The 12,423-nt window shown below is 39.7% G+C and overlaps 1 protein-coding gene across 9 annotated transcripts in view; it reads left to right on the forward strand.

Moving 5' to 3' along the window:
* Nucleotides 1-12,423, forward strand: part of LOC133508467 (TOX high mobility group box family member 2-like) — a 180,351-nt gene that overhangs the window by 91,919 nt on the left and 76,009 nt on the right. Inside the window, exon 2 of one of the 9 annotated variants that reach the window (XM_061834632.1) lies at nt 6,825-6,891. The exons of the other annotated variants lie outside the window; for them this stretch is intronic. The gene's annotated coding sequence lies outside the window, so the exon portion shown is untranslated. The remainder of the gene's footprint in view (nt 1-6,824; nt 6,892-12,423) is intronic. 9 annotated transcript variants of the gene reach the window in all.

Raw genomic sequence — 12,423 nt, forward strand, 5'->3', positions numbered from 1 at the left:
CTATGCATACTGTATATGAATACTGTATGTAATTACATAATACTATGTGGAAGAATATTTTAAAATGTTTGAACTCACACTGTTGTATAGTGCATGGTTATTGGACATAAATGTATGACGTTATGCCAATTATTTTCCTTAATAATGTTCATTTCATGGTACAAATGGAATCCCATCATGGTAGCAGTACCTGTTGTGAGAATATTTATAGTTACATACATTATATATATATATTTTTATATATATATATATATATATATTTATATATATATATATATATATATATATATATATATATATATAATAGTTATAGATGCCTTTCTGAATAGGTTATTTGTAGCCTTTATACGATCAGGAATTTTGGAACCGATCACCAATCAGTGAGTTTAAAAAAAAAATACAATAATGATCACAAGATGGATCAGTCTGTCTATCTAAGTGACTTGTTCAGATACTGAATATAGTTGTGTATTTAATTCTTCTTCTTCTTTTCCTTTCAGCTTGTCCCGTTAGGGGTCGCCACAGCGTGTCATCTTTTTCAACCTAAGCTTATCTTGTGCATCTTCCTCTCTAATACCCACTGTCCTCATGTCTTCCCTTACAACATCATCAACCTTTTAATTTTAATTTAATTTTAGTTGGGTATTTAATTGCTCCCCCCAAAAATTTGATTACCAATAATGTATCTTTGTTCATCTATTTATTCAACTTAGGCATTTTAACAGATCGAACAAATAAAATGCATTTATTTGTTCTGTGTGTCACTCGTAGAAGAGCGTGATCTTCAATTAGATTGCAGGAAGTACAAACAGCCATTTTGTTTTTTTTGTTTTTTTCAAAAAATAGAACAACGCAGCTTTGGTGATCGCATGATCGTGTTGTCCGAAATCACGATTTTGTTGTAAGTTCAGCCCCAAGTTCCACTATACCTTGTGAAAAAGTAAATGTGTGTTAAAAGACTTGGCTTTCTGTGTTTGATAAAGCCGAACACTCATCCTTGAACTGTCTGGAGAGGCCTTACCTACTTTACTTTTTGGCATCTGTCCTTTGGGAGTGAAATAATCGCTCTAAAAACCACTTCTCGTAAAAGTGTCTCCTCATAAGGACACTAATGCACATGGATTTAGGGAAAGTGGCGGCCACAGTGAGAAAATTAGTACATTTCTAGCTGCACTTGTCCGACTCGATCCACGCGCACTGCAAGCTGCACTCCACACTAATTCCAGCCAAAAGTAGCAGTAAGGCTACGATGCATTTTGTCAAGAGAGAAGCTTGGAAGAAAGTAGCAATGAGGCAAATGTTCAAGTGCAAATATAAAAAAAGGAATGTAATGAATTAAAATAAGAGGTCATTCACTGTTTAGGACAAAACGCCATACCCACGAGAATACCCACACAAGACCTTAGCAGAGATTCGAAACAAGAACGCGTTGACAGACATGCCAGGCAATATTCTGCTCGTAGTTTGCAGTGGTGCGCAATTGCACTGCCTCATGTTGTGCTGTTTTGAGAGAAGCCCAATATTTCAAAATATGGGAGATTAGCCAGAAAGCACAGAATGCATCTTCACTAAGCACCATGTTTCAGTTAGCAAGCTGACCGTGTACCTTTCCACCAATGCATTTATGATTTCTCAAAGGTTTTTACATCATTAGGCATTTCATTATGACTGTGTGCACATTTTGAACTCATTCACTGAAATTGATGGTTGTTGAATTCAAATATCCATGTTAACATGGAGGAGTGGGCCAGGGAATGACTTAAGCTTGACAAGATCTAATTACTCTTGTAATATGATGAAAATTAAGTAAACATAATTGTCAATATTTACTTGGTAACTGTCCACTATTTAAAACTCCTTTCAGTAAAGACAAAATTACAATTGTACTATAATTTCTCATTTTTTGGGTTCAATGACAAATCCACTAACATTTGCTTGTTGCCAGAGTAAAAAAATAAGGACCCAAACTGCAATCCAATGTGATTACAAATAATGACTTTGATATGCTAACGTGCCTTGTCTTGTTTGGGACACTTTGGAGGCTGCACTGTTATCAGATTTTTGTCAGCTGCCGTTTCATTGACTTGCAATGTTGGATGACCTTCTGCACTGCATTGTGCTTCTTACTCTGAAACTTGTTTCAAAAATGCTCAACTTTGTACATATTTAAGGTGAAAAGTGCACGAGTCAGACATTATAATTGAACGGCTGGTTGTTGATTGAGAATAAAAAGCCAATTATCATAATAGGATATGGGACATAATGACAGAATTAAATGAGTGTGACAGACACACAATAGTCCTGCTCTGTCATCGCCTTAGCACAGCTCGCCTATTAGAATTAATCTGGTTTGATTAAAAATGCAAATGGCTCAGAGTCGGAACAGAGTTTACAGGTTTTTATGACATTGCACTGATTTAATTACATGAAAAATGAATTGGAGAGATGTCTGAGTGAGGCTTTATGTATGTATGTATTTACTTATTTGTCATCACCCTCCAGACATTTCCATGGAGAAACAGCTATTCTCTCATGGCCACAAGAAGAGGTAATGAGATTAGTGCTTCTGTGTTCTTTTCACAAGGCGATTGTTTGGTTCATCAAACCAAGACCAACTGTTATATTCTAACCACACACGATGTTTGTTCCAGGCCTTAGTTCCTCCAACTGTATTGCCTGGCCTGAGAGCTTTGCAAAGTGACAAATACATTGCACAATATAATTATACGAAACAGAATAATAATTGCCGGGATTTTTAGATTCCATAAATGATGCTAGTTTTATTTTATGCAACTGAAACCATTATGAAACATGCCATCTGAGTCACGTGGGTGTTAGGTAACCTCCTAACTGTATAAACATGCATTTAAAGTGACTGTAGAGCTTTACTGAGTGATTTCTCTGTTGTATTAGTGTTAATCTCAAGAAATGATGTAATACAGTCAGGCTCATCGTATTGGTACATCATTTTTCTCAAAACCTTTATATCCTCAGAAATAGATAGAAATGCAACAAACTTGTCACCAGGAAATTGTATTGGAGGTCCAAAGTAATATAACAAAGAAGATTTTTTTTTCATCGTTGATACTGCATATGAAAGAAAAACAAAACGGAAAACAGCACGTGTAGCAATATTGCTAAAATCATTTAAGTTCGTTATTTTCCTCATGAATGTACACACAACAACCCATATTGACAGAAATAACAGAATTGTAAATTTTTTTTTTCAATTTATTTAAAAAACAAAATGGACAAAAACCTTCTCCAGAATGCTCAGAACCTCAGATTATATCTTCAAACAAGACAATGACCCTAAGCACACAGCTAAAATAAAGAAGGAGTGGGTTCAGAACCCCTCTGGGACTGCTCTTGAATGGCCCAGCCAGATCCCTGATTTAAACCCAATTGAGCATTTCGGGAGAGACCTGAAAATGGCTGTCCATAAATGTGCACCATCCAAATCCAACCTAACAGAACAGGAAAGGACCTGCAACAAGGAACAGCAGATGATCTCCGAATCCAGGTGTGGAAAAATTTGATGCATCATTTCTAAAAAGACTTAAAAAGGTGCTTTGACTAAATTCTGAGCAAAGGGTCTAAATACTTAAGTATGTGTGATATTTCAGTTTTTCGTTTTCAGAAATCAGCAAAAATTTCAGCAATTGTTTTTTTCTGTCAATATGGAATGCTGTGTGTGCGTTAATGATGAAAAAAGGAACAATGATTTTTACAAGTGTCTGCAATATAACAGAGTGACAAATTTAGGGGGGGTCTGAATTCTTTTCATACCCACGGTCCATGATGTGGTGTGATAATTGTAATCAGTATAACATGCTTTTGAAAGTAGAAACTGTTCTGTATTATAATCTCTACTCTTTAGTCTAATAAAAAAAAAGAGTAAACAGATCTTAAAACATCATAACATCATCAACGTAGGCTGCAAAATGTTCAACACAGTAAGCATCAAGAAGTTAAAAAGTACTAGAATGATGAAGGGGAAGGACGCACTGGTGACTATTTTTTGATCATACATTTCTGGTAAAAATTACGCAATAAATTGACCTGGGTGTACTGGCATTCTGGTTTGCATACTTTGCGCTCAAAACGGATTCCATACAAAGTCACATAAACCGCATTCGATCTAACAATGGATTGTTTAAGTGAGCGGTACCAGCTCCTATCCTCTGCTTTTCATAGTCAAATTGGACTCTGTGCAACACGGACCTTGTTAGAAGTGCAGATTGGTAATTTTGCTGTCATTCGATCTATATTTGTAGCATCCCATTCTGCCAGTGGTTGGGCAAAAAGAACCACCTTTGAGGAACAATCTATTAAACCCATGATTTTGTTTCTGTGTTATCTATGCTTGGATAATGTTTTAACTTGGAAAGGGAAATTTTTTAGAAATACTCAGGTTTATCTGCATGACATGTAGCATTTGCCACCCACCTTCCTTTATTTCAGCTTTAAGACCTGTCACACGGAGAAGGCAATGTCAAGCTCCAAATAAATTCTGGCCATGTTTAAATCGATTTATTTTGCAAAGAAAGAAAGAAAAACACATTTTCCGACGACAGGATCGGTTCTAACTCGGTGTCCGAAAATCATCTGGATGTGTTGAAATGGAAAGTATGCTATTGATCTTTGTGTATTAGCACGCTACAGTAACATAAGCAATGAGTGGCAGCACAAAAGAGGCACTGTATGTCACGCTGAAAGCGAGGTGGAGTTAAAGAGGGCAACCAACTCCAAGCAGTCTCGTGGCATGTCTTTGTTTATGGTTTGAAATCTCAATGTATATTTGTCTTTTGGGGGAAGAATTTTATCCACTTCGAAACATCTGGAAAAGATTTTGTCTGGTTAAGACTACAAAAGCCCAATGCTCTGCTTGCCCTGCAGTGAGAGAGAGCTTATATTAAGGTCTTCAATTTCATATTTGAACATTGGTAATTCTATGAACTATAATCATCAATTTGCAGAAATACTTCTATCGCAGATCATGGTGAGGTCGCATGCTTCGCCCAAAGGAAGTAGCCGAGGTGTGTTGCTCAGCAAATGCTCTGATTGGCTGCAAACGATACAGTATATTGAGACAATGTCTGATCTCCAGCATCAGCCAGTATTCATTATGACATAATGGCTTTACTTTGGCGCTGCATAAAGTAGCTAAAGTTAACGTTTATAAATTTGACTATAAAATGCTGTAGTTATTACTATCAGTCCTTGTACAGAGCATTTTATGTTGTGAAGAAGTACAGAGGAATAGAAATTCATTCACTGTTGCATTTAGACAACTGTTTGTATTTAACAGCCAATGTAACGTCTTCCCTTACCCCATTTCGGACATTTATATGCTAATTCCATGCAAACATTATAACATCTCAGTTCATTTTTATGATTTGAAGAGAGTGCTGATTCAATCATCACAACATGCTTGCTTTTGTATGTAAACTCTTTATGTATTGCAAATTCAAATTCAGAATAAATAAGATGTAGGGCGAATGTTTGTAAAAAGCCCTGATAAATAATTTGTTACACAAAACTTATTTTTTTTTAATGTAAGTTGTGTGAGCAATAAATTTTAATGGCATACTTCTGGTACAAGGTTTTTTTTTTTGGTCTTATGTTTAAGTACAGTGTTAAAGTTCAAAATGCATAACCTTACTGTGGCTTTGGATATAATCGAATGCACTTTTATAGAATAAAACCTCTGCCTCATTTTGACGAACACTTAAGCCTACTGCGTTACTTTATTTTGTGGTCGATGGTGGTGGTACTCGGATAGCTACAGATTTTTTGTGGGGGTAGTACTTGGTATTAAAAGTTTGAGAACCACTGTCACAAACTGCATAATATTATATAGTATATATTCCATGAGAAGCTGGAGGTTAATTCGCTATGGATCGAGAGGAGCTGGGTGAGTAAGCCCTGGTTTTGTTTGCCGATTTTTCCCCTTCCTGACTAAGCACGTTCAATATCAGACATTCAGAAGTCTTATAAGATTATCTCGTAAGATTGTGCTTAAATCTGATGTGCGTTAAGAGTGGATTTGTCCAGATTTCAGGGTCTGAAATAGGTCAGGGCTGACTATCTTAAATAAAGATAGTGTTCAATATTTAAGACCAAAACCTTTCAAGTCTGCGGGGGACGCCGACTTCTCTCGAGTCATGATGCTGAGAATGGTGATGTTGCACAGAACCGTTGCCAAACAAAGAAGCATCAAAGACTAACGAACACTGAAGCTAACGTGAATGAAAAGAGAAATCTCTCTCTCCAATGTTGTCTTTATGGATAAAAGTGGGTTCCTCAGACAGCAAAGAGTGTTTTTTAAGTACCGTAATTTCGCAACTTTTGTCACACGCTTTCAACCCTGCGGCTTATGCAATGATGCTGCTAATTTATGCATTTTTTCTAACGACCGCCAGGGGCGCTCGAGCAGAAAAGGCAAGAGTGAGACAAGTGCAATATATGTGTCCAGGAAGACGCAAGTTTAATGTAACTTTGCTCTTTGTGCATAAAATTTGCACGAACAGACCCTCATCATGGAAAATGCAAGAAGAAATGCATGTGACGCAGCTTTCAAATTAAAAGCAATCCAGTTGCCTGTTAAAGAAGGAAACAGAGGTGCTGCACATTAACATGGAATAAATGAGTCGATGGTGAGATGCTGGAAACGGGAGCAATGTAAAACTGAAGAACTGGAGCAATGTAAAAAGATGAAAAAAGCTTTCAGAGGTAGTAAAATCAGGTACCCTGAATCGTGTTGCTGCTGTGTTACTGCCTCAGTGACTTTTACCGGAATGTTTTTTTTTTTTTTTTAACAGGCCCGGTTAGCGGTGTGCTAGCGTGTTGCTGCCACGTCACAGGCATTGTTTGGAAAGAAAAGCTAAGGTATATTATTAAAACTTTGAAAACTCTTTCTGTGTTCCGTCTTTCTTTGTAAATATCTCGTTTCAATGTGGGCACATGCAGCTTATAGACAGGTGCGGCTTATGTATGTACAAGATGTTTTTTCCTTTAAAAATGTACTGGTTGAGTCTTATAATCAGTTGCTGCTTATAGTCCAGAAATTAGGGTAAGTAGTTTTTGGAGAACATCATAATTTTGAAAGACTCTGAGGTCTGGTACTCTGAACCCTGGACCTCAAGTCTGTGAGGCCAATTTCTTGACCAGTTGTGCTGACCTGGTTGAATATTATTCTCAATAACTTTTCACACAATTTAAAGAACATATACCAGAGAGTATTGTCACATTACCGGTTTGTATATTGTTATACGGAATTTGTGTACCAATATTGATTGTCCTGAGAAATATTTGAAATAAGAAGTGCCGCAAGTTCAGTGCTAATTTTCGTGAGCTTGTGAATGGTGTTTCTTCATTCATTGTGTGTAAGCTTTGATCTAATGATTTTGATGAAGAAATTGACTCGTATTGTATTTAAACATTCAATAGGTATAATTCTTTTGTTAAGTCAGTTTAGTTTCATGATGAACTTCAACTGGAGTGTCAATAAACAACTATTTGCAAGCAACATTCGCTGTTACTCTTTATGATTATGTTAGCACCTTAGCAACTTATTGTCATCACATGGGATGCACGCCCTCCTGGAGGTGCTCACACTCAGAAAACTGAGTACACAGTGTGATGATGATGACAATTTTTCAATATATCAATCCATTTTCTAAATTGCTTATCTTCATCGGGGTCACAACTGAGCAGAAACCAATCCCCCACTGATTTTGAGCGAGATCTGTGAGGCCTTGTGCATATGAAAATGCAAAATGGTTTTGATTATACAGTTAAAAGTTTCTTTTTTTAGTCTGCCTTGAAAAATGGAGAACATTATAAAGAGGTTAAGAAAAGCTGTGACCACATCTAAGAGTGTCAGTTAGACCTATTTGGTAACTGCAATGTTTCAACTGTACCTCCACAATGACAGCAGGAAGTGAGGTGGTGATAAGGAAAACCACGATGTGACACACAGAGGGGCAAAATCAGGCCAGTCGGCACGTGAGGCAGCAAGTGAGCGAGTGTTGACGTGACCACAAAGGAACATTTTGCTCTAGGGACTTTTTTTCAGGTTTTTTTTTCTTCATTGTGTTATGAACGCAATTGAACAGTTATGGGGTCAACACAATTAACCCGAGAGAAGTCCATAGCGTGTGCTGGGTAAGTACATTTTGTCTATGGCTGTTGTTGTGGAAACACGACATGCAATGTGACGTCTTTTCCAGATGCTGCATTAAGTTTAATCACTTTGGCATTCACATGGTCGAACAGAGAAGTTGGATAATTGTGTGACATCGTCTGATGCATTTTGTGTTTTCAGTCCTTTGTTGCAATTTCCGAACATTTTCATTACTGACTGACTGAGATTATTGTTGAGATCTTAGAAGGTTCCTGAATAAATTGGAATGCTATCCAACACAATATGTCTCAGTAAGTACATTTTCTCTTAAAGGCGTAAACCATTTAAAAATATATATTTTCCATATTACGTACCATTATTTGACATTTATGCAGATTTGAACATATTAATATTTATTGGAAAATTATCTTCAAACATTCAGAAATTGTGTGTCACAGCAAGAACTCTGTATTTGCCAAATGCTGACACTTGCTTTTTTACGTTTCTTATGGACATTTTAATTGCGTTTTACACTTTATCAAACGTAGATTACTGATTAGTGACTGACCACATGGATTGGCAAAACAAGGTTTCTCGAGCCAACGAAGTATGTGCTGTAGCTGCAAAGTGTGCCTTAATGATATTGTTTCTGGCTCAGCAGATTATATTTAAGAGGAAAGGGATGCAAGATTGCATAATATCAGAAAGCGTTACATAATTCCAAAATTAAGCAAGGAGGGCTGCGTATCTCATAGCACATTTGGAATCATCACTGTTGGAGATGGGAATCTTTGGCGAAGGTCTTTCATGACCGTGGCCCGAACAGCAATGTTACGGGATTGCAGCATGCGTACAATAGGGACCTTTTTACAATGCACTTAGCACAGCGCTCGATTTACCTTTCATCTGTATATAATGGTGCGATGCAACGGTGCTGGGGGTGCATTAGGTGGAAATTGTTCAACTCAAGGAAGTCTGATGGACTCTTCTCGGAATTGGTCTACCGTAGTACAATATTCTGTTGTTGTTAAAATGGGGTTCAAGTTGCTGAGTATTTCAAACAAAATATCAAGTAGAAATGAACTTTTATTCTTTTGTGTTTTTTTTACCCATATCCTCTTAATGTCGAATGATACGTTGTTGGGACAAAAATATCCAGAACTATTTCTTGATGTTTCAAATGAACTAGAACTAAACCCTCCACTCCAACTGACTGGTAACCAATTCAGGGTGTACTCTGCCTCCTGCCTGTTGCTAGCTGGGATAGGCTCCAGCACTCCCGCGACCCTTGTGAGGATAAGCGGCTCAGAAATTGGATGGATGAACACAAGTAGACGCCTTATTTCCTCTGGAATCTTAATTCTTTATCTTACCAAGATTTTCTGGACACTGGTATGCTTCCCTTTTCTGTTCTAGTTTAGAAAGTGAAGTTCATAAAGACGTGAAGCTACATTTTGTGTGGAAGAACTTGACAAATCCATGCACTCAAGCCTATCAAACAATTTTGGTTGGAAGTAGAACAGAGACTGTGAGCCAGCAGGCCCTGTCCTAGGTCCAACGCCAATGGTCTAAACTCGCAAACGCCTTTCAGGAAACATTGGACAAACATTTTTGCGGACTCATGTGGAAAGTCTTTTCAGAGTGAGAGCTGTAAGAAGCGATTGACTATTTTCCATTTTCATAGCCTGGAGGTGCAATGATCGTCCGGCCAAACACTGTAGTCTGAATTGTGAGCATCTGAACGATGTCATTGCGTTGGTCCGGTCAGTTCAGTTTATCAAGAAGATCACGTCTGAGCGGTCAAGCTGGAAAACCCAGCAGCCCTTCAAGAAATCAATTACACCATGCCCCCGGGCCTGCACCTCTTCTACATATCTATTCATTCCTCGAGGACGCTTATTAAGTAATTAGTGTATCATGTCATTTTAATGAAGCCCACGGAGGTTGGTGGAGTCAGAGAGGCTATCTTTAATTCAGACTGATGCGCTTAGATAAAGAGGTGGAAAAGTAGTTGATAATGCAGGACAGATTATCAAAAATATTGACACCTTCTCCTACACCGCAAGCTGCTGTTTTGGTTGTCGTCTCCCCCCCTCGCCCCTTCCATCCTTCTACTCTAGCGAGCTTGACACCTGGCTCTGGAGGGCAAGTGCACATTACTGTATCAGAGCCGGCTAATAGGCCCAATGGTGACGAAGCTGTGTGTGCGTGCGTGCGTGCGTGTGTGTGTTTGCAAGAGTGTCAAAAACAAGCGTGGGGATTTCTCCAAATATCAGAACCTTTTCCAGTGTGTGTGTTTGGGGGGGCACGTGTCTGTGAGTGTTGCGAGCTCAGTGCCAGGCCTCTTTAATGAGTCTGTCAGGCGCTGTTAGCGACGGCGTGCTCCCCTGGCTCGGCGCACTCCTGCAGACACACTGTGATTAGCCGGGCCAACGGCACACCACCGGGCCAGATTAAACACTCACCATGCCGCCAGGGAATGAACAGACACGCGCACACGCACACACACAAACATTGCTGAACAACGCATGCAGTCTCTCGCTCAAACAAGCGCAAACACACACGCACACACACATGCTCTTGGTGTTCCGCATGTGAGAACAAGGCAGGCGGTGACCCCTCGCAGTCGCAGCCCAAACACAGACAAGAGCCGGGAGCATCTGGGAAAAGCTGGGTGGAGGTTGGAGGAGCTGTGGAGGGTGGGAAAAAATGGTGAGTGCAAGGCGAGAGGAATTTCACACACCGTGCTCCGTTTGCAAGATCTGTTTAGACAAGCAAGATGCCCCTTAATTGTCCAGTTATATCCTGGATGAAATGTAAACTATGTTAATGCAGCCACATGACTATAAAAAATATTACCTTTTTATATGTTTAGCCAACATGACATTTTAGTAAATTTGGAAAGATTGCTCATATCTTTCTTGCAGCTAGGTTAATTGCCACTTAGCGGCTCTAAAGAATCAAGTGGAAAGTATAATTTGTGCTGTTTTGCAGGTGAATACAAAGCAGGTCAGTAGGTAGTCAAGTGTGGGTGTGCCAGATGTTCTGTCCCACTGCTTTGCCGTTTACAAAAGAAACACATACAGTTAATGTGCGTGCAACAGTACAGAACAGGGAAAGAGGGTGTGAACTAACCAAGCAGAAATTGTTTAAGGTAACTCTCATTCCTGCTAACATTTATTGGAGTAATTTTTAGATATAAAATATGTATGTATCAATAAACATGAATACACAATGGGGAGCGGGCATGGGCGGGTGGGGTGGTGGGGGATCGATATTTATGTCCTTGCAAAAATATGCTCTTCAGATGTGCGCCCTGGCGGGTCACCGGGGCGCAACTCTGAAGCCAGGCCTGGAGGTGGCGGTCGAAGGCGAGCTCCTGGTGGCTGAGCCCACATCCTTGGGGTTCAGAGTACCCACCCTTTTTGGAGTCCTTGGAGGGGATGCTGGGAATCCCTCCCGCTGGAGACTCCATTGTTCTGTTGGGGAATTTCAATACTCACATGGGCAATGACAGTGAGACCTGGAAAACTGTGATTGGAAGCAATGACCCCTGCTCAATCAGAACCCGAGTGGTGTTCTGTTATTGGACTTCTATGCTCTACAAGGATTGTCCATAACCAATACCACGTACAAGTTTAAGGGTGTCCACACGTGCACTTGGCATCAGAACACCCTAGGTCGTCGTTGGTGGACACCAGCGATGAGTGATGCCATCAACCTGAAGGAAAAGTCCTACTGGGCCTTTTTGGCCTGTGGGACTCCCGAGGCAGCTGATGTGTACCGGTTGGCCGAGCTGAATTCAGCTTTGGTGGTCACTGAGGCAAAAACTCACGTGTGGGAGGAGTTTAGTGACACCATGTAGAACAACTTTGAGACGGTTTTGTGGGTATTCTGGTCGACTATAGGGTGTCACTGGAGGGAGAAGCAATGCACCATTAACACTGTGTATAATGGAGATGGGGCAGTGCTGACCTTGACTCAGGACATTGGGAGTTGGTTGGGAGAATACTTTGAACACCTCAATTCCACCGACATGCATTCCGATGAGGAAGTAGTACCTGAAATCTCTGAAGTTGGCTCTTGTATCACTGGAGTTGTGTTTACTGAGGTAGTTAAAAAGCTCCTCGGTGGTAAGGCCCCGTGGGTGGATGAGATTGGCACGGAGTTGGTTGACACGCCTCTGCAACATTGCTTGGACATTGGGGACATTGCCTCTGGATTGGCATACTGGGGTGATGATCCCCCTTTTAAAGAAGAGGGCTGGAGAGTGTGTTTCAACTACAGAGGGATCA

The sequence above is a fragment of the Syngnathoides biaculeatus genome, chromosome 2 (assembly GCF_019802595.1).
Source record: "Syngnathoides biaculeatus isolate LvHL_M chromosome 2, ASM1980259v1, whole genome shotgun sequence".
NCBI classification, from domain to species: Eukaryota; Metazoa; Chordata; class Actinopteri; order Syngnathiformes; family Syngnathidae; genus Syngnathoides; species Syngnathoides biaculeatus.